Source organism: Castor canadensis, chromosome 1 (genome assembly GCF_047511655.1).
Source record: "Castor canadensis chromosome 1, mCasCan1.hap1v2, whole genome shotgun sequence".
Taxonomy (NCBI): Eukaryota; Metazoa; Chordata; class Mammalia; order Rodentia; family Castoridae; genus Castor; species Castor canadensis.
Window position 1 is genome coordinate 190,643,369 of NC_133386.1, and position 25,004 is coordinate 190,668,372.

At 33.3% G+C, this 25,004-nt stretch overlaps 1 pseudogene; it reads left to right on the forward strand.

The window, feature by feature from the left end:
• The first annotated feature begins 1,361 nt into the window (after window positions 1-1,361).
• LOC141417316 (olfactory receptor 10AG1-like) lies at window positions 1,362-2,337 on the forward strand (annotated as a pseudogene).
• Window positions 2,338-25,004: the final 22,667 nt, after the last annotated feature.

Below are 25,004 nucleotides of genomic sequence, written 5' to 3' on the forward strand. Positions count from 1 at the left end.
AGATTCTTATTTAAGAACAGGGGATATATGAAACAAGCAAAAATATTGTAGAACTTATAACTTACACATTACTTGCATTTTCTGAGGCTGCTTCATGTAAATTTATCATGGTAAGCTTTAACAATAGTTCTAAATTAGTAAAAAAAAAAAAAACTTATGAAACTCATTTACCTGAAATTGAAAGACTTATTTATATTATGCACATATCTCTTAAATTTTATGATTATAAAGTTAAATAATATTAGCTGTATGTCAAAAAATGTTAATTACCTCAACAATGAAAATGGCTGAACATAAACTTGTAAAGTAATATACAAGAAAATGCATATGAAAAGAATGTGGTCAGAACACTGGTATTTATCAATATATTTACTCAAAAGCATAAGTACATATGGCTAAGCAGTATAAAGGTGTGATACATTGTATGGATAAGAAAATGTACATCTGTTTTTGTTTGGAAACAAGCATTAAGAATATAACAGCACTTTCAAGCAGTGCAAACTAGTTTCATGTTGATGGATTTTAATATGAAGGTGAAGAGTGTCTGTTTTTGTTTTAGTCTAGTTTTTTCTTACCTTAGTGTGCTCTGGCAATAGCATTGATCAGAACAGATCATAGTCCAGTTTGATCAAATTTTACTTAAAAAGATGACATCAGAAAGGGGAAATAAGAAAAGGAGAAGCAGTTGGCAAATTGGGTATTATTTGACAATGGATAAACTCATGTGGAAATAAAGTAAATATGAAAAACAAAGTGTGGTCATATGCTGGACCAGAGGAAAGCATGCTGAAGTTAATGTTTTTCATATTTCTCACGAGGAATGGGACAGTTGAGAAAGGTAAAGTAGCAGTAATTAATCTGTTTATTTCCTCAGTAACAATGACTTGATTAAGGAAAATTTATTATTATTTGGAGTACAAAAAAGGGAATTTAACACTCATTTTCAATAAAAAAGAATGAAAATTTCAAGAGAAAAATCTTTGGATTAAAAGAAGGTGGCACACGATTGCCAATGCAGCAAAAATAATATATACCCAAATAAAACAAAACAAAAGAAATCTCTAACACGAGTACAATCTTAATGAGAGAAAAATGAAGCATCGGTTCTCCAAAATATGCTTAAAATAATAACTTTCATAACTCAATACACTTGCTATCACTACAATCAACTCTGTTAAAATTGTATCTAATAAAATACACAAGCTCTTATATCTTGAATTGATTTTAATTTCATATTGTTTCATTCCTGACATTTCAAATCTCATCTCTTATAAACAGAAAGGTTATGATGAAAATATGATATCATATGTGTATATTCATTCTCCTGATCCAGGTAATGGAAAAGGAGAATGTAATTCCAAATGAGAATTAATCTTGAATTTTCCATATTTTCAGATGGAGAGCAAATGAGAACACAAAAATCAAATATCACTACTCATATGGAATTTGTTCTCTTGGGGTTTTCTGATAGTCCTCATCTTCAACGGATTCTTTTTGGAATATTTTCCTCATGTATTTGACTATTCTACTGTGCAACAGTATTATAACACTAATAACAAAAATTGACCCTGTTCTTCAGACCCCTATGTATTTTTTCCTTAGTAATTTTTCCTTTTTGGAAATCTGTTATTTAACAGTCACAATGCCAAGAATGCTCTCGGATTTTTGTACTCAAAAGGGAAGCATTTCTTTGTTTGACTGTGCTGCACAAATGTGTTTTATCCTCATCATCGGAGGCATGGAGTGTCTCCTGCTGACAGTGATGGCCTATGACCGCTATGTGGCAGTCTTTAACCCTCTGCACTATGCTCTAGTCATGAACCACAAGATCTGCACACAGCTGGTGGCTACCTCCTGGATCAGTGTAATTCCAGCTGCAATTGGACAAACATACCAGATTTTCTTTTTACATTTTTGTGGTTCTAACAGAATTAATCACTTCATCTGTGACCCAGTACTCAGGCTTGCCTGTCATGAGACATTTGTGAATGAGACAGCAGTCTATGTAGCTACAGTGGTGTTTATCATGGTCCCATTTCTGTTGATCATTGTCTCCTATGGCAAAATTATCTCCAGCATTCTGAAATTGTCATCAGTGAAAGGGAGAGCTAAATCTTTCTCCACTTGTTCAACTCACCTGATCGTTGTAGTCCTATTCTATGGAACAGTGAGCATCACTTATTTACAAGCCACATCAAATTCATCTGAAGAAACTGGAAAACTGCTGTCTCTTTTGTATATGATTTGATCCCAACTTTGAATCCTGTCATCTATACTCTCAGAAACAAGAATATCATTTTTGCACTAAAAAAATTATTTATTAAGTTATTAATATGAGAAAATTGAACACTCAGAAGAAATTTCCTTATCAGTTAATGTAACTAAACCCCCAAAACAGCTTTGTTATACATTCTTGAATAACAATAACTAATTTTATGTTAAAAACTCATACTATGCCAAGGGAGCTTTGTTTTATGGGGTTTCATTAAGAATGAAGAGTACAAATTAAATCTATTGCAAGGATTTATTTTCAGTCTTCCATCTCATGGTCAATTATTGGGTTTAAGAGTTGCCTGAGCAGCACAAGAAAAGATTACTGAGTATGTTGGATAACTGCAGATTGTAGTCTTATTATTAAGATGACTTCTCCAATCTCTTTTCTCTACATATTTGCCTGTCAGATTCCCTGGTTGAATTAAAACAATGAGAAACAGAAAAAAGTAGCTATGATAGTGGAAACGGTTGAATCCTGTTTGTTTCTTGTTTATGATGATGTTCGTTTTGTTTGCATTTTCTACTTCACTCTCTGTCTCTGTTCATGTCTCTAAAAATGAAAGTCTTGAGTTAATTTTCTCATCTGGTGTTCCTAACCTCACTGTTCTCTGGTCACCCTTGTCATGTCTATTGTAGCCTCTGATCTTGCTTTTGTAATATCTATTGGGTATTTGACATTTCTAGAAAACAAGGCATAATGAAAATATGTACTTTTAGAACTATTAAGTTACATTCATGTGCAACCTACTGTTATATATGTTAGTGTGCTTAGATTTTTAACAAGTTATGATTATTTTAAATATATAGATCATTTCATGTACTTAATACTAAACATCAATTCTCCTTACGTACAATTTAAAATGGTAGAATATAAATGGAGATAAGAGTCCCAAAGGATAAATGATTAAATTTATGATTTTTGTGGACCAGACTAAGCCATCAATGTATACCTGAGATGTCATTAGGGCTTAGAGAAAGTAACTCATGAATGATTTATGCTTTCATTAAACAGTTCCACTTATTATCTTTTTTCTTATTTAACCATGCTCTTATTTAATCTTAAATTTTTACTTTGCTGTCCTGCCTTAATACAAATTATTTATCCTTGCTCACTCGTAAACTTGTTTTATGCTAGCATTTTTGACATGCAAGTTATAAATAGAGTGGTTTCATTTAAAACAATAAACAAAATTTTCAGTAAATATTTTATTTATTGGACAAGTTTCTGCACAAATTTACTTGTAACTGGGACTGTTTACTAAAAAAAGTATTATATTTTATTTAGGAATTTAAGCCACTGTATTTCTCCCTCAACATCAGAGTATATAAACATTGTTCATTCTTTAAATGCTATTTTTTTTAGAATAGTGATATCAGTTGAGTATGGTTAGCTTTTTGACAATATTTGTTCATTTTTTAGATATTGCATACATGCAATACTTTTATGTTGCCTCTTTTTGATTTAATGTTAAACTATATCAATTAACATGCATTTTACCTAAAGAAATATTAACTGTTTCTACACTCACAATTTGGTACAGTCCACTGCACATGGTCAAAATGAATACACATGTCATATGTGGACTTTAAAAGTCACACTTATATAAGAAACTATTACATATAACTTTCTGTAATTGTAATGAGGAAAAAATATGTTTTCTTTAGCTTTTAATTTTATTAAAAATTTTTTTGAAAATTATACTACAGATTCCTTTTTTGTGCTAAGTCTCATATCCCAGGCAGGCCCAGAATTTACTTTGTAGCCCAAGGTGACCTCTAGCCAGGATCCTCTTGCCTGTGCCTCCTGAGGGCTGGAATTACAGACATAAACTCACCTGCCTAGAAGATTAGACACTTTTAAAAGAAAAAAATCACATATGAGACAAGAAAAGGATGAAATCAATACATTGACAGAAGACATAGAAATCATTCAAGTATATGCAATGAAATTATTCCAGTAAATAAATTGGTATAGCATGTTTGCTGGAGAAAAAGTTGCTAAACACAGATCAGCTTATTTCCAGCAAAAAATGCAACACAATTTGATAGTAAATATAGTCAGTCTTTAAAATCCATGGGTTTCTCATCAAAAGGCTGAAATAGTTTGAAATTCTTCACAATTCATCTGTAATATACATGCACAGATCTTTTACATTTTTCTATAAAAATATGATATAACAACTATTTATATAAAATTTATATTAGATTAGATATTATAAGTAATCTAGAGATGATTACAAATACATGTGTTGGATGTGATGGTGACTGCCTGTAATACTAGCAGCAAGGAGTATCATGACTTTGAGAGCATCCTGGGCTGCATAGAGAATCCAAAGCCAGCCTAGGCTACATAGACAGGCCCTACTCAATGAATGAAAAAAATTTAAAGTTTAAAATAATCTATAAGAGAATGTGCAGAAGTTGAATACAAAAACAACTATTTCATATAAGATACTGAATAACAACAGATTTTGCTGTACACACGTCTTGGAACAAATTTCCCTCATTGCTGGTATATGATGCAAAATAGGATAAAACTGGAAAGTAATGAAAAGTCACAAAAATTTCATGAATTCTATCAAATTGTAAAATCATTTGAGGAAAAAACATGAAAATGTAAATAAACTTACATAATGTGCCTATGTATTAGGAGCTTCAATATTTAAAATGTGTTAATTTCTATAGTATGAAGCACAAATTCAATGAGAAAGAATACAATCTCAACTGTTGTGTGTTTCTATATTTGCACATGTGTGTTCATGTGTGTGTGTTTCTATCATATAAAGCTAATTCTGAAATTGTGGGGAAAGGAAGATGGCCCAAAATTGCTAAGGGAGTGTTAAAGAAGAATAAAGTATGTGTGTCTGTGTGATCAATCTATTGGATATCAGGACTTACTTTAACACTGCAGAAATTCAGATGGAGTGATATGATTCAACACTAGATAAATGAACCAATGAGTGGCACACAGAGTACCAACACACACAGTTCATGGACCTACTGTGTATGTAGAAAAACCTAGAGAGAGTGATTAATATTAATTTCACATCAATTATAAAATTTAATAATTTCAGGCACTTTTTAAACTGAATTTAAAATGCAAAGCAAAATCTTTTCAAAGATAATCCACACTATATTGATGAACATGATATGAGAAAATTATTTTAATACAAATATTAGGCAGAGTGAAAAACACTGAGGAGTCAAACTACGTTTATTTTTTAAAATATACTTTCTCTAAATTGTCATTTGGAGTAAAGTTCGCAGCTCAAAAGGATTTAAGCCAACAATATGTGAAGAGGTTCTCCATATCAAAATAGAAAACTCAAGAGAAAATTTGATCTGAAACTTTAATGGATATGTCACAAATAGCCAGGAAATATAAACTCATTCATTAGAAACAAACAAAATAAAAATTCAAACTAGCTAGAATTTCGTGGTTGAAATTATAGAGAAGTACCTTGAAAGTGTGAAGCTCTAAGTTCAGAAACCTATAGCCACCAAAAAACAAAAGAAGTCTCAAATTATAAAAGGGTTGCTTGAAGTGGTTCAAGCAGTAGAGCACTTGCCTATCCCACACACAACATTTAGTTCAAGCTCCAGTACCACACAATTAAGCAATAGTAAAAAGTTCAAACTAAATGAGATGTAGGATCCACCCCTTAAAAGGACAAAAATTCAAAAGAAAAAGAAGACTGGCCATACTTCATGTAAAGTAAAAGTGTTACAATGGGGACAAACATCCACATCTTCCATGGGTATTTAAGCCCATGAGTATTGACACACCACTTAGTCAAGCAGTCTGCCCTCGCCTAGAGATTCTAGCTAACTGCACTATGTATTATCTCAGCAAAGATATTCATATTTCCATGCTACTGGTTGGCACCAAGAAAATTCACCTTACTATGATTTATTATTATAAATACTTGTCAAGTTAAAGTTATAAAACTATTGGAATTTCTTTGCATAAAGCAAAATCAAGGAGTGATCAAAATGAAAAAACAGTGACATACAACATAAATGAAGCTTGTTGAGTAAAAAAAGTGTAATTAAATTGCATGTATGTTTACAAGCTTAAAAAGCAGTGTATACAGGGTCAGGTGCAGTAGTGCAAACATGTAATCCCCACTACATGTAAGGATTGTAGTATAAGTTCAGCTGTGTGCAAAAGTGAGAGCCTATCTGAAAAGTACCCCAATGACATTCATCCTAGAGATTGAAAAATCTACCCTAAAGTTCATTTGCAAACACAAAAGACCATGAGTATCCTAAGCAATACTGAGCAAAAAATAGCAATGTGGGCAGTATCACAATACCTGACTTCAAACTATACTACAGAGCCACAGCAATAAAAACAGCAAGGTACAAAAACAGATATGGATACCAGTGGAACAGAATAGAGGACCCAGATATGAATCCACATAGCTATGCCCACCTTATTTTTGACAAATGTGCCAAAAACATACCATGGAGAAAAGATAGCCTCTTCAAGAAATGTTGCCTGGAAAAGTTATCTACCTGCAGAAAACTGAAACTAGATCCATGCCCGTTACCCTGTACTAGCACCAACTCAAAGTTCATCAAGGACCTTAATATCAGACCTGAAACCTTGCAGTTAGTACATGAAAGAGCAGGGAAGAAGGAAGGAAGGAAGGAAGGAAGGAAGGAAGGAAGGAAGGAAGGAAGGAAGGAAGGAAGGAAGGAAGGAAGGAAGGAAGGAAGGAAGGAAGGAAGGAAGGAAGGAAGGAAAGAAAGAAAGAAGGAAGGAAGGAAGGAAGGAAAGACACACAGACAGACATAAACTCATAACAGACTAGCCACGCTATAGGGAAATGTCATTAGTCCCATTTTTCCATCCTTTCTGGGCTGCTGGAGTTCTATTGAGGAAGTCCTTGTCTACACTTATTGTTGGTTTTATCTGTGTTTGCACATTCAGTAGTAGGAAACCTAGAACATGAATGTGGTTGATGTGCACACTGGAGAGAAGCTAATAAAGTAATCTTGAACTGGCAGAAGCCACTATGAGAAGGGGACCAGGAAGTAGTGAAGAGGTCTGGCAGAGATGAACCAATGTGTGTTGCAATACACTAGTGCATGGAAGGAACACTAGGAATCTCCCTGCATGCTATCTTTCTCTCAAAGTAACAAAAATGCTATGTCTTTCTTATTATCTCGTATGTTTTACCTTCAACAAAGTCTGAAAAGAAGAGGGCGGAACAGGTTCTGCCTGGAAGTGAGAAGGGGAGAGGTGGCCCAAACAATGTGTACACATGTAAGTAAATGTAAATATGATTAAATGAAAGGAAGAAAAAATTAGTAAAATACTACCAACCCCTCTCCTCAATCCCACAGGAAACCTCTCTTAACTATATAAATATTCACTTGATTAATATTGTCTGACACATCTATGGAGATAGGAGAAGGCCACCTTAGTGGATGAGTGAATCAATATGTAGATAAAATGAAAAATCTATTTTATAAAAATGGAATCATTCTCTTAGATTTTAAAATATTATGTATTTTTAAATTTCATTAAAAAAAGTTAAAAAAGAGGATTATAGAATATCAAATGAAGGTTTTCTCAACATGAGAAACATATCTATTTTTTAATCCTCCACATTTAATGGGAAAAACATAGTTAAGATAATTATTTTTAAATGTTTTAATTTTAGACTGTTTTGATTGAGTCTCACCTATTCCGCCCTTATTCTTTTATATCTTCTCACCACTTGTGTCATTTTCTCCCAATTTTTCCTAGCTATTTTATTATTATTTGCATTTTCTCAAAGTTCATTATAATTGCATTCAGTTACTATAATTCCCACTACAGTTTTTACTTACATGTTTTGTGTTAAAGTGACTGTTGTTTCATCAGTGAATAATTTATCTCAGTTTCTCTATAACTGAGTTCTTTACTTTGGTTTATTTCTTGGTTAGGTAATTTTAATTCTTAAGTAAATTTTGCAGAAACATTGTAAAAGAAAAAATAAATTAAAGCAAAATGGGTTAAAGTGTTGTTTAGTGATAGAACATTCACTTAACAAGTGAGAGGCCCTGAGTATAATACCCAATACCAAAAAAATCAATTAATTAATAAATAAACCACAACAATATGTAGGAAAAGGAATGTCTGCTTATTATAATTATATACATATGCATATATATATATATATGATATTGGAGTTTGGAGTTTGAACTCAGGGCTTTCTACTTGCTAGGCAGGACTTCTCCCACATGGACCAATTCTCAGACCCTTTCTTTCTTTGTTTTAATGAATATATGATGCTTGTGATGAAATGATAAACTTAATACCTTTTATCATTTTATTGTCATATAAACTAATTCATAAATATGAATTTTATTTTGATTTCAAAAAAGTAATAATTAATATCAAAAATATGATTTACAATTTCCAAAACTGCTGAACAGCTTTTCTCCTTTTATATTAATGGACATAGTTAATCCTATACCATATATAATTTCCAGTATTTAAAATGACAAATAGTGTCTACTTCCAGTTAAGAAACAATGGATCACAACAAGTTAGCAATACTGACTACAGCAACAGCAAAGTATAGTCAGATATGGGCTTGGTGGCCTATGCCTGTGATTTTGGCATTGGAGGGACTGAAGAAAGAGGACTAGAAGCTCAAGGAGACACTAATATACATAAACAGCCTGCCAAAAAATTTCCAAATGATTGATATCCACTTTTGGAAGAGTAAATAATAGATGAAAATTTAAAAATTAAGTAAAATTCAGACAGAGACAAGACACATTCATCTCACATAAAATTTAGTCTTGCAATAGTATGCTAAAAAATCTTGCCGCTGTTTAAGCTCATATTTATTTACAACTTATTGATCAAATCAAAGACTAAAAACAATTGTGGGAGTGGTCAATGATGCCAAACTTTTTTTCATAATACTGGGGCTTGAACTGAGGGCCTTGTGCCTGATAGGCAAGCACTACTTCGCTTGAACCACATATCCAGCTCTTTTTGCTTTTTGATTACTTTTAACATATCATCATGCATTTTTTTTTGAGTGAGCCAGCCTAAGATCAAAATGCTCCTACCAATGCCTGTCACTTGCTGGGATTATAGATGTGAGCCACTGCTCCTGGATGGATTTGTGGTTATTCAGTTTTCAAAGCAGCCTTTGTTAAAGAGGTGGTCTTTTTTTTTGTTACCATTACATGTTTGTGACAGTCTTTCTGTGTGTAGGCTTCCTTTAATTATCTTCTTCAATGCTGGATTATTGGTCATGAATTACTCTAGAGTGACTTTATCTTGGAAGGTCTTTGTTTCTCCATCAAAGAATAACTTTTCTGGATATAATGAACTTGCTTGGTCATTATTTACTCTGAGCAAATATATCATCCTATGTTTTCCTGATATTTAAACATTATGGTGACAAGACTGAGGTAATTCTGATGAATTTGCCTTTCTAAGAAACTTAGGTTTTTTTTCTTTAAACTTTCATTATCCTTTCTTTCTCCTGCAGTCTTGGCATTTAAATACAATGTGATATAGAGAGATTCTTTTTCTGGTTTGTGGGGCTCCTGCATTTAGATGTAAACAATTTTCCTTAGATTTGGGAAATTTTCCTATCATTTCAATCCGTAATTTTCTTTGACTTTAGTTTGTATATAAGCTCTTTCTTCTATTCCATACATTCTTAGGTTTGGTCTCATTAATATTACCCAATTGTGGCTATATTTGTTTACTTTTCTTTACTGATGTCTGAATGTAATATTTCTTCAAATCTCAGTTCAATTTCCAATATTCTTTCTTTCATTTTATCAAATCTGTTGTTATTATTTCTCTGAATTGTATTGATTTTTAATTTCCAAAATTTCATTTTCTTTTCATACCAGTTTCCTTGCTGAATTTTCCAGATTGTTGACTTGTACAGGTTATAAATTCTTTTCTTAATTATATTCATCTCTTTATTTGCATTATCCTTGAGTTATCTATCACTTTCAACCTAGATTTTAAATTCCTTAGCGTTTTGGTCCTTTAATTACTTTTATTTTTGTGCAGTACTGGCTTCTGAACTCAGGGCCTTCTGCTTGCTAGCCACATGCTCTACCACTTAAGCCATTCTGCCAGCCCCAGTACCTTAGCTTTTTGTTATAAAGGATTTGTAAGCTATTGGAGGAATCATATTACCTTGCTTTTTAATATTATTTGATTTGTAGGTTGCAATTTGCACATCTGTAAGAGTGGACATCGCTTAAGTTTTTGTTGTTGTTGGTTGGTTTGTGTATGGGACACTTACAGGCTGTTAGTGTGCTCTTTGGCTTATGGTTTCCATTACCAGTCAGAGGAGAAATAGTATACAACAGTAGCAACAAAATCAACCTTTTAAATACAATTCAGATATTTAAATGTAGTAAAAACAACAGGAAATATCAACTACACACCCAAGAAGATAAAAAAATAGAGAAACTGCACACTAACAGGATAAACTAGGAGTTTAAACATTTTTTAAAGCTGTAGGTTTCAATAATTAAGTTATAAAACAGAGTTGTATGGGAAAGGAGAAAAGGCAGAATCATCAAGGTAAGAAAGAACAAGAATTATATCAGATGAAAGTGTAATCAACAATAATAAGAGAGAACACAATAAAATAAATACACAGAAAAACATGCAGTCAAAAGAAAAAGCATAATAACAACCTCCACAAGAGTACAGGTTAGTATTTCTTCCTTGTTGAGTAAGGACTGTGGATGTCAGCCCTCCAGATTAGTCTTCTGCTGTTTATTTTGTGGGCCAGGTTTTTCTCTCAGGTTATAATTGGGTGGATTCTTAAGAACAATGGATGTTTTCCTACAATTTCTTAGTACTCAGAATTCTTTCTGTAACTCTCCCAATGCACACATCTGTGACTTTCAATTGTGTTGTGTGGTCCCCTCTGTGTTGTGCAGTGGCCTCTCATTCCTCTGTGATCTTGCTGTGTTCTGTTTCCTCTCTGTGCTGCAGTGGCTTTCTCCTTGCAACCAAGTAGTTTTGCGTCTGTGAGAGTTAGACTGAAGTTCTACCAGTTTCTTGGATACACATTGATTTTTTTTTTCAAAGCCATGAACACATTTTATTTTATTTATTTTTATTTTTGTTCAGGGTCAGGGTACATTGTGTCATTTACAAAAGTTTTTACAATGTATCAAATATCTCATACTTGAATTCACTTCCTCCAGTGCTCTCCATTATCTCCCTTTCCTCTTTCCTAGAACTGTTTTAACAAATGAAAAAAAAAAACATTTTTTCCATTTACAAACAAGTGTACACAGTTTTTGTTACCTTATTCACCTTCCTACTCCCTTTCCCTGCTGTGTCCCCCTCCCACTGGTACCAAACTTTATCCCCTGGAAAGGACCTGCTCTACACCCTCCTATGATCTGATTTTGTAGAAGAAAAAAGAAGAAAAAATTATTTAAATGACATTTTTGCTTGTTTGTGATAAAGGTAGCTACACAGGGAGTTTCCATGTGGTATTTTTATGTATATATATATTATAACTCCGATTAGTTCATCTACTCTATTTTTCTTGATTTGTTTCCTCATTTAGCTAATGGAAGGCAGGAAGGTTTCTGTGGTTTAGTATACAAAACTGCAGGGTCTTCTGCTCTCCTGGCTGAGAGGTTTGACTGTAGACCTGCCCTAAAAAGTCTCCCCTGCACAGTACCAGTGAGTAAGTTGGGAAAGACCAAAGGCCTCTTTACTAGCCTCTAATTGTTACATGAATGGCTTGATATCCAACACCTTTCAAAATAAACAAAAAGCAAAGAACTTTGAGTATTGACAAAATCAGAATTTCTTGTGATTATTCACAGTAATCGCCTTCCTTGAGAGTAAAAATATGCTTTTGTATTTGATTCATTTATTATTTTTATGTAATCTGGATTTAATTTTTTTAAAAAGGCAATAAATGTATTGAAATATTTTGAACATTGTAAATATGATGTACTTCTCTTAACAATCATGTTTTTAAACTTCTGCCATGTTTATACATGTCCCTGAACTCTTTTACTTCACAATTTGTAGTATAATTTTTCATTATTTAAACTGCATCATATTTAAATTGTTTACTACATTTTATGATGATCAATGCTTTTATAAATATTTCTCTCCATGTCACTCAGTGAATATGTGCACAAAATTATCTAAGTACGCCTGAAAATGTGGTATTGATTGAATATAAAATATTTCAACATTAAAATGTCCCAAATTGTTTTCTAAATTTCCTATTCATGTTTAGTTTTGAAAATATATCAAACTTCATGTTGCATACCCTTTATAACATTTTTATACTGCTCCATTTGGAATGTTTTGCCAGTGGAGTGAGGGGAGGCATGTTTGTAATCTACATATCTAATAATTTTTTGTTATTGCATAATGTAGGTAACATTTACCTTTTCTTTACAGAGAGCATATTTTCCTCACAGATTTGCTTTATTTGTTTTTCCATTTATTCTCTGTGTATCTTCAATGATATCCTATGATATAGTGCTATTTCTTTTATGTGTGGTATGATCAAGGTCAATAAATAACAATTTATCTGTAGTCACTTCAAAAGAAAAAAATGGCAGTGTTGACCAATGTCACCCATTCTAGAGAAGCAATAATGTCCGAAGCTGCAAGTACCAGAGATTTAAAAAAATATATTTATTTATAAATACATACACATGGCACAAAGTAATTCATTATACAAACACATATACATATATATTTACTTATACTTTGAATGTGTACATCTATTTCTTGGCTCTCTGCTGTAATTATCAATTATTGTTAAACTTCCTTTACTGGTATGGCTTCCTTCCCAGGATGGCATTAATATGGGTTTGTTACCTTCCCAGCAATGGCTTGATGCTTTCTGGTCTTAAATATTCCTCAAATCTTTATAACCAACTTGTCACTTCTTTTGAGAATATATTTGAAATTTTATTTAAAATTATGTTACATGTACAGAACAAAGTTTTGAAAATTATATCTTTATATGAATTACCCCCAAATATATGTTTCATTATTTACACTGATTTTTAATGATATTTTATACTTTTCATGTATATGTTGTTAGATATATATTCCTAAGGGCCTTTTTCATTAAAAATATCTATTAAAAAGTAAGTGTGAATAGTTTCTACAGCAGGAAGAAATGCAACTAATTTCACATATTGATCTGTTATTCAGGAAGTCTTTTATTGATTGCAACAGCTTATAACTTTATCCCTTTATATGAATCCATTCCTTACACATTTAAGAATTTTTATATTATTATTGCTTTACTAGATACATCTTCATTGAACTATTACCATGCTTTCTAGAACTGGTGGCATTGGTAACAACGTATTTTACCTAATTTAAAAGTGAATATCACAACAATTTTATTTATCCACCTTGGTGATAAAATGTAAATTCATTTTATTAAGTCCTAACTGAGATTGTGATTGAACCTCTGAATGTAATATAAGCACTTTGCTTTGAACAAATATTTACTAAAGGGAGACAAAAGGTATCTATTTGACACCATAAGTCTTCTGGAACAAAAATTGAAGCAGATGAATAATAAATCTTTTATCATTAAGTTGCACAAGAAACATTGGAAATGTTTGCCCACTGCTTTTGAAAGCATTGCCATTTCAACTTTTTCATCTGCAAATTCCCAATATTAATACTGCCATCTTTTGAGACATTAACCACAATGAATACCCAGTGGATCTCATTAACAATAATCATTGGTGTATTTTTCTATGTTAAACTGAAGCATTGCTGAGACTGATTATTACTGAGAGGTAACATCATAATCTACATTGATCCTGGGGGAGATAAGGCATACATGGTGAAGAAATTCAGAGTCCTCCAGATCTTCTTGTACTTTTGTGTAATGAATCCCTTTGAAATTTATGATTACTGCTTTTTGAATGGGGGAAAATACAGTATTCAACATAGTGTTTCCTAACTATGTTATTTCCTATTGAATCTCAAGAGAAATCAACAGCCATTCCAGATATTTAATGAATCAAAACTTTATTCTTCTTTAATGTAAAAAACAAACTGCACAGGTATGTCAGCAACAAAAATAACAAGAAAAAGGACTTTTCTCTTTATATTCTTAATTTAGAATTAATTACCTACATTTTCCTTATTAATGCAAAGAAGCTTTGAAATGTCAACATCTTTAAGTCAATCCTGCAATAGATTTTATTCACATAATGTTTTTGATCTAAGAAGGGCTGAAACATGAATTCAATCATTTACAAAAACAAATTAAAGATTTTCAAGCATATATTAAGATATATTAAAATATTTTCTTTCATTTATTCAGTACCTATTATTTAATAAAAATGCTTCAATTAATGTGATCAATAATTAAATGTTTTTAAATAGTTTGCTAGAAAAGTGAAAAAGATGCAAACAAGAACATGGAATTTATACATTCTATTAATACTTCCTGTGAATTCAATTAAATAGGCTATTACAAATAAAGGCTTAAATCTATCTTTGAGTTAAAGATTTAAAAAATTTTAACCATAGGTAATGCAACAATTCCATGAGGTAAAATCAAGATATGTGGAAATTTGCATCAAAAAAGCTTGACTATTTCTTCAACTTGTAACTAAATAACAAATTAAAATAATTTAAGAGGTGCTGTTTCAAACTCTTGTTAATATGCATTTTGTTTTTTTCTGTGTCTCTCTCTATATTCCTGGTATAGTTTATAAGTGGCATTGAAATGTATAATTTGCTTCATAGTTCATAAATTCTAATGTTCTCTTGATTTACACTTAGGTATACCAAATCAAGTATCCACTAGATTATTCCTCTTTTAAACTCATTAAAAATAGACAGATATTCAAAACTCTTCTCAGATATTCTTGAGATAAAACAATAAAGCTCATTCATTGAGATTTAGCATATAGCAGGTTACTAAGGGCACTGAATAGGGAGAATTCAGTGATGAGTAAGCAATGCAAAATGTACAGTCACAACCTCTATAGTGTGTACACTCAAAGACTTATTTCCCATCTGTATGCTCTGAAAAAAATTGAAAGTATAAGCAATATTTTACCTCTTGAAGTATTTACTTTTTATGTAAAACAAATGATTGCACTATAAAATATGCAAATATCATGACAACTTTCCCAGCTAATCAACGCTTTTAATTTGATATTAGTGTAGTAGACTGTATTATTTCTCTCTGTTTCCTATATTGTCATTTAAAGAAACTGTTAGTAAGACTGTAATGTGTGTTTTATGGATATTATACCCCTCTTAAGACACTGTAATCCATAGGATAGTCCTCTAAGTCTGACAAAGTCACAGAAGTCATAGACACATCAATTAGTTATTATTGTGATTATAAAGGTAAACACAGACAACACAACACTTTTGGATAAAGGATCAGGATTTGGGGAAAATGTGCAACCTAGAAAATTCAAAAAAGGAGATATATACTTTTTATCTTCTAATCCCTCCTGGTGACATGGAAATACCAGAATTAGGTTTATATTCCAGGGCACATTTCTACTTTGTTTGTTAGAGAGTTACTGACACTCCAATTTCATGGATGCAGCACATTTGTACATACTTTTATCATTGAATGGTAAATATGAACTTCGACCTGTATTGGGGTCTGTTGTTTAGGGGACTGATGATAAATGTTTATTATCCAGAATGTGAAGCTTTGAACCCAGAGGAAAATTCAGATTTCTGGTGAAGAACGGTGCGGTTGGGATTAAAAGACATTGATTTCTCAGGCAATCAAGAAATGACTCCTGAGGTAAATGTCAGGACACCCTCTTTGCTTGTTTGTAGACATTTGAAAAGTTGAGTGACCCTAAGAATGTAAAATAATACAGGTTTCTATTAAGTTCACATTTTATACAGCTTAATTAGAAATTCATTTATATGGACTATATAATTTGTGAAGTAATGCACTGATAGATAGATAGATATGTATAAATATTGTGTCTTCATTTTTAGAGATTATAACCTTAAGATATCTTAAAAAGTTAGTAAATGTATAATGCATTCAAGTGTTCCTTAGAAAATAGATGATGCTTAATTGTGTGTATGACTGTGATTCATATTTGGGTCAAAGAAACTGTTAAGTATTCTATTTTGGAAATAACATTACCTAATAAAGATGACAATAATATTTTTGAGATACATTCTTTCACCTATGCTAAGATTTAAAAACTAGTGTCAAAAATTAAAAGATAATGACCATATTACTGACATGTGTGTTAATGAAGAATTAGTACACATCTACATCCAGTAGTACTTGTACTAGTATTTATTTAGTCATATTTGATTTATAATAGTAAAAGCCTTGTGATCTATCTTCATAGATATGATGTAGACTTGAAAATTAAATTTATCAGTATTCTTGTATTATATTAGTGTGATGCTAAGTTATTACAATTAGCAGTTAACTCTATACATAATTTAATATCAATATGCATTATCTCTTGATATATTGTTCTTTTGAACAATTAAAATTTTTAAAAGTATTAATGTAAATATATACATTTCCATTTATTATATAATTTATAACTATAAATCTAGGTTAAACTATTTGAAGATATTTAATTAGATTATATTTCAATGAGATCAATTATCATACAAAAACCCTCAGAAATGACTAACGTTCATATGATACAAATTTGCATATTTATCTATATCTATATATATATATATGCATTTGTAAATACGCAATTATGTAAAGAAAACAACCTTAAACATAAACTTAGTTTTAAGATTCTATTTATTTTCTTTATTATTGATGCATTTTAATTGTACTAATAGATAAGCTGTTTTGTTATGACATTTATATTCATCCATATAATGTATTTGGATCTTATTCAACCTTCCATTACTTGCTTTTAACTCTGCTCCATCTCCACCTTGTCCCTTTCACTTCCTACTCTCTTCTAGCATCCCTTCTGTTTTAATAACCTTATCTTTTTGGATGTTTTTGTTTTTGTTCATTCTCCACTTAACATAAATGGGAGAATATATGTGATATTTGTCTCTGTGGGAATGGTATTTAACTTAACAAGATGATATCAAATTCTATTCACTTTCCAGCATATATCAAAATTTGATTCTTCTTAATGTCTGTGTCCATTGTGTGTTTGTGTGTGTGCGTTTGTGTGTGTGTACATATATAAAACATTCATCCATTAATGGGTGCCTAGGTTAATTTGACTATTGAAGAGGACCATGGTAGATAAATATGGATAGGTAAATAGGATTTTGAATTTTTTTAGTATATACCTAGAAATACTATGGCTGTATCATATGGGAGTATTATTTTTAAATTTTTTAAGAAACTTCATACAGATTTCCATAGTGCATTAACTAATTTACACTCAAATCAGCAAGGAGTTCCTAATTCATCTCCTATCCCTCTTCCTTACAAGTATTTCTTGTTGTCTGTTATTTATTTATTTATTTTTTTGATAGCCTTTCTGACTGGGATGGGAAGGGTATAAATGAAGTTTGGATTTGCATTTTCCTGATGGCTTTGGACTTTGAGTATTCTAAAATATATTTATTGATGATTTTTATTTCTTCATTTAAAAATATTGTGTACATTTGCCCATTTATTGATTTGGATATTCTTTTGGTGTTTATCTTTTGAATCCTTTACATAATTTGAATATTAATCCCCTGTCTGATGAATTTCAAAAATTTTCTCTTATTCTGTAGTTTGTCACATCGCTCTGTTGATTGCTTCTTTTGTTTTTCACAGGCTGGTTAATTTGATAAAATCCCATTTGTTAATTTTTACTCTTATTTCCTGAGCTATTTTGCATCTTATTCAGAAAAGCTTTTGCTTATGCCTATATCTTGAAGTGTTTCCCCTATATTTTTCTCTAATAATTTCAACATTTCAGATATTATATTGTTTTTTGATACATTTTGATTTGACTATTTTACAGTGTGAAAAATAAGGGTACAATTTGACTTCTACATGAATATATACAGTTTTCCCAACTGTGGTTGTTACAGAGATTGTTTTTCTAGTGTATGCTCCAGAAATAAGACTGAGCCAGTAATGTCATCTGATTCTTGATTATGGTTTTAAAATATACAGCTTTAATAATTGGATAGACATTTTTTGTAAACCAAATTCACATTCAAGGGCATAAAATCACATCAAAAATTAGTCTCAACATCCTGGTTCCCAAGAATATGTTATAAATTTTGCCTCATAGTTCCCAAAAGTCACAAATTTCAATTTGATATGGAAATTTTTATCTCCATTGTTGGTAAACTTTGTGGCTGGATATGTTACTAAAGTATTTAAAAACAGTGTCAAAGAAATGTCCACACTCTTATATTCATTGCAACATTATTCATAATATGCAAGAAATGGTAACAACCCACATTTCTGTCCATCACCCACAAACATATATAGGTAGACTACAATCACTCTGAAATAAGCAATAAATCTTGCCATTTGCACCAATATGTATGGACCGTGAAGACACTTTGTAACACAAAATAAGCTGTACAGAAATAAAAATACTTTGTGATCTCATCCACATTTGGAACCTATAGTATAAAAACGTGAATCACAATAATGAAGAATAGAATGAATGATGTTAACAAAGGCTAGGATAGAGGACACAATGTTTTACCTGCAAGACAGAAAAAAATAAAGAACAGTAGTAGGGTAATTATAGTTAACAAATATGTTTTATGTACTTGAAATTTGCTAGAAGAGTAGATATCCAGTCATTTTACCATTCACTCTTACACACACACACACAATAACTGATGAAATGAATATAGTAATTAGAATGATTCTGGTAATCATTTCACAAAACATACATATATCAAAACATAACATTGTACATAAAAATGTATGTAATTATTATTTGTTTACCATTGCTCAATGAATGTAGGAAAAAACTTCAATAGGAGCTTTATTCATAATTGATACCATTTGGAAACATGTGCAATGTTCATAAATAAACTTGCAATATATCCATATAATGAATTACTATTTCAAAATAAAAAGGAAAAAGCTAACTACTGATATAGCAACAATATGGTTGAATCTGAGAACATTACAGTAAGGGATAGAAGTCAGGCTCAAAAGACTACTCACAATGAGATTCCACTTTGATCATATTCTGGAAAGAGTAAAAGAATGATAGGAATCACATCAGTAATTTTCTATTCAGCATGTAGTGTATAAGAAAGTGTTATTCAGGGTAGTCATCACATTTTACATTAAATCTTGAGACTTACTCACTCTATTTAATTAGAATGCTTCACTCTTTTCCAAGAACTCCCTATTTCCTCTAATTCCAGTCACTGGTAACTAGTGTTATATTCTCTGTTACTATGATTTCTTGTTTTTAAGTTTCCATATATAAATGAGATAATATATTATTTTTCTGTTTGACTAATTTCACTTAACATGATGTCCTCGAAGTTCACCCTTTTTGTTACAAATTGCCTCATCTCTTTGAGAACCTGAATAATGTTCCTTGCTTGTATGTACGCCACAATTTCTTTTTCCATTGACTTGTTGATGGATTCATAGATTGTTTCCATATCTTGACTCTTGTGAACAATGTTGCAGTGAACATGTGGCATGCATGCACAAAGTTGTCCTCTCTGAGTTGCAGATTTCATTTTATTTTGTATGTACTGAGAATTGCTGAATCATATATTTGTATTTTTATTTTTTTTAGGAAGTCCATTATGTTTACTCTAATAGATATAATAGTTTAAATTCATGATAGTAGTATACGAGGGTTCCTGTCCTCCACAAAATCATTGTGGTGAACACATATAAGATTGTTGTTGTATTGATGGATTGTATTGTGTTAAAATATGAAAAATTGTTGAAATAAGAAGTATTAGCTAGTGTGTGTTAAGACTTAGAAGCCAGCCAGAGTGTGACAGGCTTATATGCTAATAAACCAACCCTAAGATGCTGGCTGATATGCTAATAAGCCAACTCTAAAGTGACAGTGCAGATAACAGAAGTGATGAGGTCACTACAGGGCATATAAACTCAGGCCGATCCCCTGGGGCACAGATATGCCCACTCATCAGCTGAGAAGATGTTGCATGGCAAGCAAGACTTGGGGGAAGGTCTGAGTAACTCCTGGCTGGCTAGGGTAGTAGAGACAGGCATTAGGATCCATAGGAAAGTGCCATGTGAATTTGTTTGAATAAAAATTCTGTTCTCTGAAATAAGAGTCTCCTGAGTACTGTCTCTCTTTACTCAATATGAACCAATAAATGCTCATGACAATTGGCATAGGCAGCAGGATTTTGCAAAGGGGATTATGATCATGGGTTTTGAGCTTTTCATAAGCCTACCAGGAGAAAGGGTGATCTGGACACAAATCTTGGTTGAGGAACTAATTGAGGCATTCAAGGCACTTGAGCAAAGGAACAAGGAAGGGCGCAGTGAGTAGAAACCTTGACCAACCACCTGTATGAAGCCAACCCATCCTTGGTTGGGGAAGAGTGGGTAACCCAGGTGTGGGTCCTTCTTTCCTGCATACCTAGGCCTACCACCCAGACAAAGCCAACCCAGCCTTGGTTGGGGAAGAGTGGGTAACTTGGGTGAAGGCCACCCCTTGCTCCAGAACAAAGGGAGCCCCCAACACTGAGATTCTTTTGGAGGGATTTTAGAACTCATCCCCAGTGAAAAACGCCAAGCAGCTATGAGACAGTGGATAGCTATAAGATTGTATAGAATCGGAGACTCACTATTAGACAAACAAATTTGGGAACTAAGCATGGCTGGATCCACTCATTGGTACCTAAGGAAGGTATGGAAGAAGCTGAAAAGGAAATGGGGTAAAAATAAGACAAGGGTGGAGATAGAGTCAGGGTCCTCTTGGAAGGAGACAGAAATGCTAACACATGATAAATTTAAAGGTTATTCTAAAGGAATAGATATAGCTATTCCCCTAACAGACCCATACAATGTAAACCCCATAGTGAAAAGAGCCCAAAAGGAAGAGACACCAGCAATATTGTGCAAAATAATAGATGACATACATATTGACCGACGAAGGGGAAAACAACTGGTCAATAAGGTCCTAGGCAAAAATAACCCCTTCATTGAGGCATGCCCAGCAACAATTCGAAAGGCAAATTACACCCCTGTAAAATGGCATGAGGAGTCAGGAGAGGAGACCACCATAATAGAAAAGAGATCTCTTACAAGAACTGAGTTGCAACAATATAGAACAGAATTTGTCCAGAAAGGAGAGAAAATGTAACCTACCTAGAAAGAATATGGTCTAATGGAGCAGATGCAGTAGAATTATCAGCAGCTGAAATGAGACAGCTGGCAGGTATGATAGAAGACCCCCACATACACGAGGGACTACTGATGGCTCTGGAAGCATGCCCAGAGTCCACCAGGACCTACTTTGCCTGGATTACAGAAGCCTGGAGGAACACAGTACCAGACATGGATATGTCCTTGGTAGAGGCAGAGGCAGTTCAGTGGAGGAATTTAGATGAGGCCATAAAACTGGTAAGGAAGGTAGAGATTTTATATAAAGTTTACCATCCCAAAACTAAGACACCATTGGGGGCAGCAGTCTCAAGAGACATGAAAAAAATAATTATAAATGGAGCTCCAGCACATTTAACAATGACCTTAAAAACAGCTTTTGTGCAGGCAGAAACTTTACAGGACATCACAGACTTTATTAAGGAAGTGAGAAACTTAGAAAAATGCAAGGTACTGTCCTTCCTGGTAGAAAATAAAAGAGAAGCTAAATGGCTACCAAAATAGCTTACCACCTTTACAACGGAAATACCAACATGCTTTGGGTGTGGTAGGCTTGGAAGGGAATGTCACTTCAGGCAGAGATAGAATTTCCCAACCAGACCCCAACCACAGGGTACATATAGACCTCCATTTCGAAAAAATGGGGAAAGCCCCTAGGGGGCCAAATACAAGGAAGAAAGCCTGGATGGAACAGATGGGGACAAGTGATGAGGAATATAAGACCTTTTGGAGACCCAAACATGAGCAGAGGCTCAAGGCCGGAAACGCACTCATGCGGTCCAAGGTTATGGGGTCAGCCAGCACAGAGACCACAGATGTCAGGCCCTACATCCAACTATGAGTGCTTGTGAATAGACAGACCCACTTCCTAACATTTTTAATTGATACAAGAAGTGAGGTCACAATTATTACATCAGTGCCTTGCCCCAAACAACAGGATCCTATACAGATACAGAGAATAAATGCTGTAAATGTTGCTTATAGATGCCCAATAAGAATATTAGTGTGTGATAGAGAGCCTATAGAAATAAATGCAGTCTTTGTGTCTGCACCACCAGACTTACTGGGAATGGATATTATTCCACAAATATTTGGTGCATGGCTACCTTTAAAGAAAAATAAAATGTTACAGGTAAATCTGGCAGAGGTAAAAATAGAGCCAATACTACTGCCAGAAATACAACCTTCCTTTACTAAACAATATCCATTGGAGGGAGGACATGATGAAGTGACGCATGCATAAATACCCCGATAGATGAAGGAGTCATTGAAAGGACACAGTCCTTTAATTTTAACAGCCCTGTCTGGCCAGTTAAGAAACCAAATGCTTTCAAGTGCAATGCCTGGAAATTTACAAGATGTATAAGACTTATTTTATAGAATACAAAAAGGGTCATACACATGGTTTGCATCAGTAGACTTATCTGATATGTTCTTTGCCATACCATTGAATCCTAAATCTAGAGAAATGACTACCTTTACCTAGAATAACAAACAATATCAATTTAAAAGATTACCACAAGGATATAAGAACAGCCCCATCATAGCGCATGTGACACTACAGTGGTCATTAGACAAATTAAAAATCCCGGGTGAAGACTTAATACTGTCATATGTAGATTACATAATTATAGCTGGAAAGAGCAAAGAAATGGTATCAAAATTACTAGAGGAAACAGTGGAGATATTAAGGAAAGACGGATGGATGATAAACCCAAATAAAATACAAAACACACAAGACAGTTAAGTTCTTAGGAGTGATATGGACGGTGACAGGACCAAAGGTCCCTGACCCAGTCCTAGATAAGATTGCCAATTTAAAAGCACCAACCAACAAAATGGAAGTGCAACAAACTAACGGGTTGTTTGGATATTGAAGAAATCATATCCCATATTTACAGATCCTATTACAATCCTTGTATCATGTTATTAAGAAGGCCTCTGATTTTGAATGGGGCTCACAACAAGAACAAGCCTTTAAGGCAGTAAAAGAGTTGATAACAACACATAGCCAATTATATACCATTGCCCACACTGACACCGTGATTCTGGATATTTCCTATCAAACAGGATATGGAAACTGGAGCGTAATGTGTAAACGAGGCACGCACAGTACCCATATCATTTTATTGCAAAAGATTCCCATACGTGGAATCCAAATATACAATTTTTGAGAGACTCCTTGGATGCTCATGGAGGCAGTAAAAATGGTGTGCCTGGTCCTGACGGATCAATGCCTAATAATCTGTAGCCCAGTGCCAATATTGCACTAGATCAACATGAAAGGGGAAGCCCTAGCTGGAACCTCTTCTGAACCCAAGGTGTTGCAGTAGAAATGGTTCCTCTCTGAGTTCCTTAATAATCATAAGATGATGGCAAAGGGGATGACTCCACTCTGGGTGGAGGAGATTGCCTCAGCCCCGAAGGTACCATGCCCCATAACCATGCCAAAAATTATCCAGGCCAAGTATATTGTCCGTTGGGGAACAGAGAGATGGGACAACTCAGAAACACACTTGGTTCACTGATGGAGCATCCATGCTGTGAGGTGGCAAGCTGCATTGGAAATCTGTAGCCTAGAGACCCACGGATGGGCAAATCCTCACAGACCAAGGCATAGGTAGATCAACACAACATGCAGAGGTCCATGCAGCAAGATTAGCAATTGAACAATCTCAAAAAGAAGGATATAAAATTATTAGGATATATTCAGACTCGTGGTGTGTGCGCAATGGCATTGCAGTATGGTCAGGTAAATGGAAACATACCAACTGGCAGATAAATGGCAAGGACATATGGTGTAAGGAAGATTGGATAAAAGTGGATGAACTCTCCCAGTCTATTAGCATCTTTGTGACACATGTGGATGCACACACAGGGAGAGGTGATCCAACATTTCAGCATAACAAAAAGGCAGATAAGTTAGCAGCTCTAATGAAATACATTAGAAATGTATAGAAATACACCTTGGCAAGTGAAAGAGTCCACAGACCATTCTGTAACCTTGTATAGGAAAGACAACGGGGCAGATCTGTGGCATGTGCATAAACAAGAAGGACTAAAAGTGACTCTCAAAAGAGGACCTGGGAGTAGGGTAATAAAAAGATAAACATAAATGGACTAAAACTAATACATCTGGCAATCATAAGAATGAAAAAAATGAACAAATAAAACAACAAAAACTCAAGATATGTACCTCCTCAATACAAGAACTAAAAGACCTTCATAAGGCAGTAGACCATTGTAGCATATATGCCTTGTTTACTTGGGGACAATTAAGGAATATTGATCTGTCTTGGACAAATGTAAACAAGCAGTAAAAAACTGCCCAGACTGCCCAATGACAGTCCAAAGATTTAGATATAGAGCCCCACCTGAATTGTGTAAGTCAAATTGCTTTAATGTAATACAGAGAGATTTAATAGGACCATTACAAAC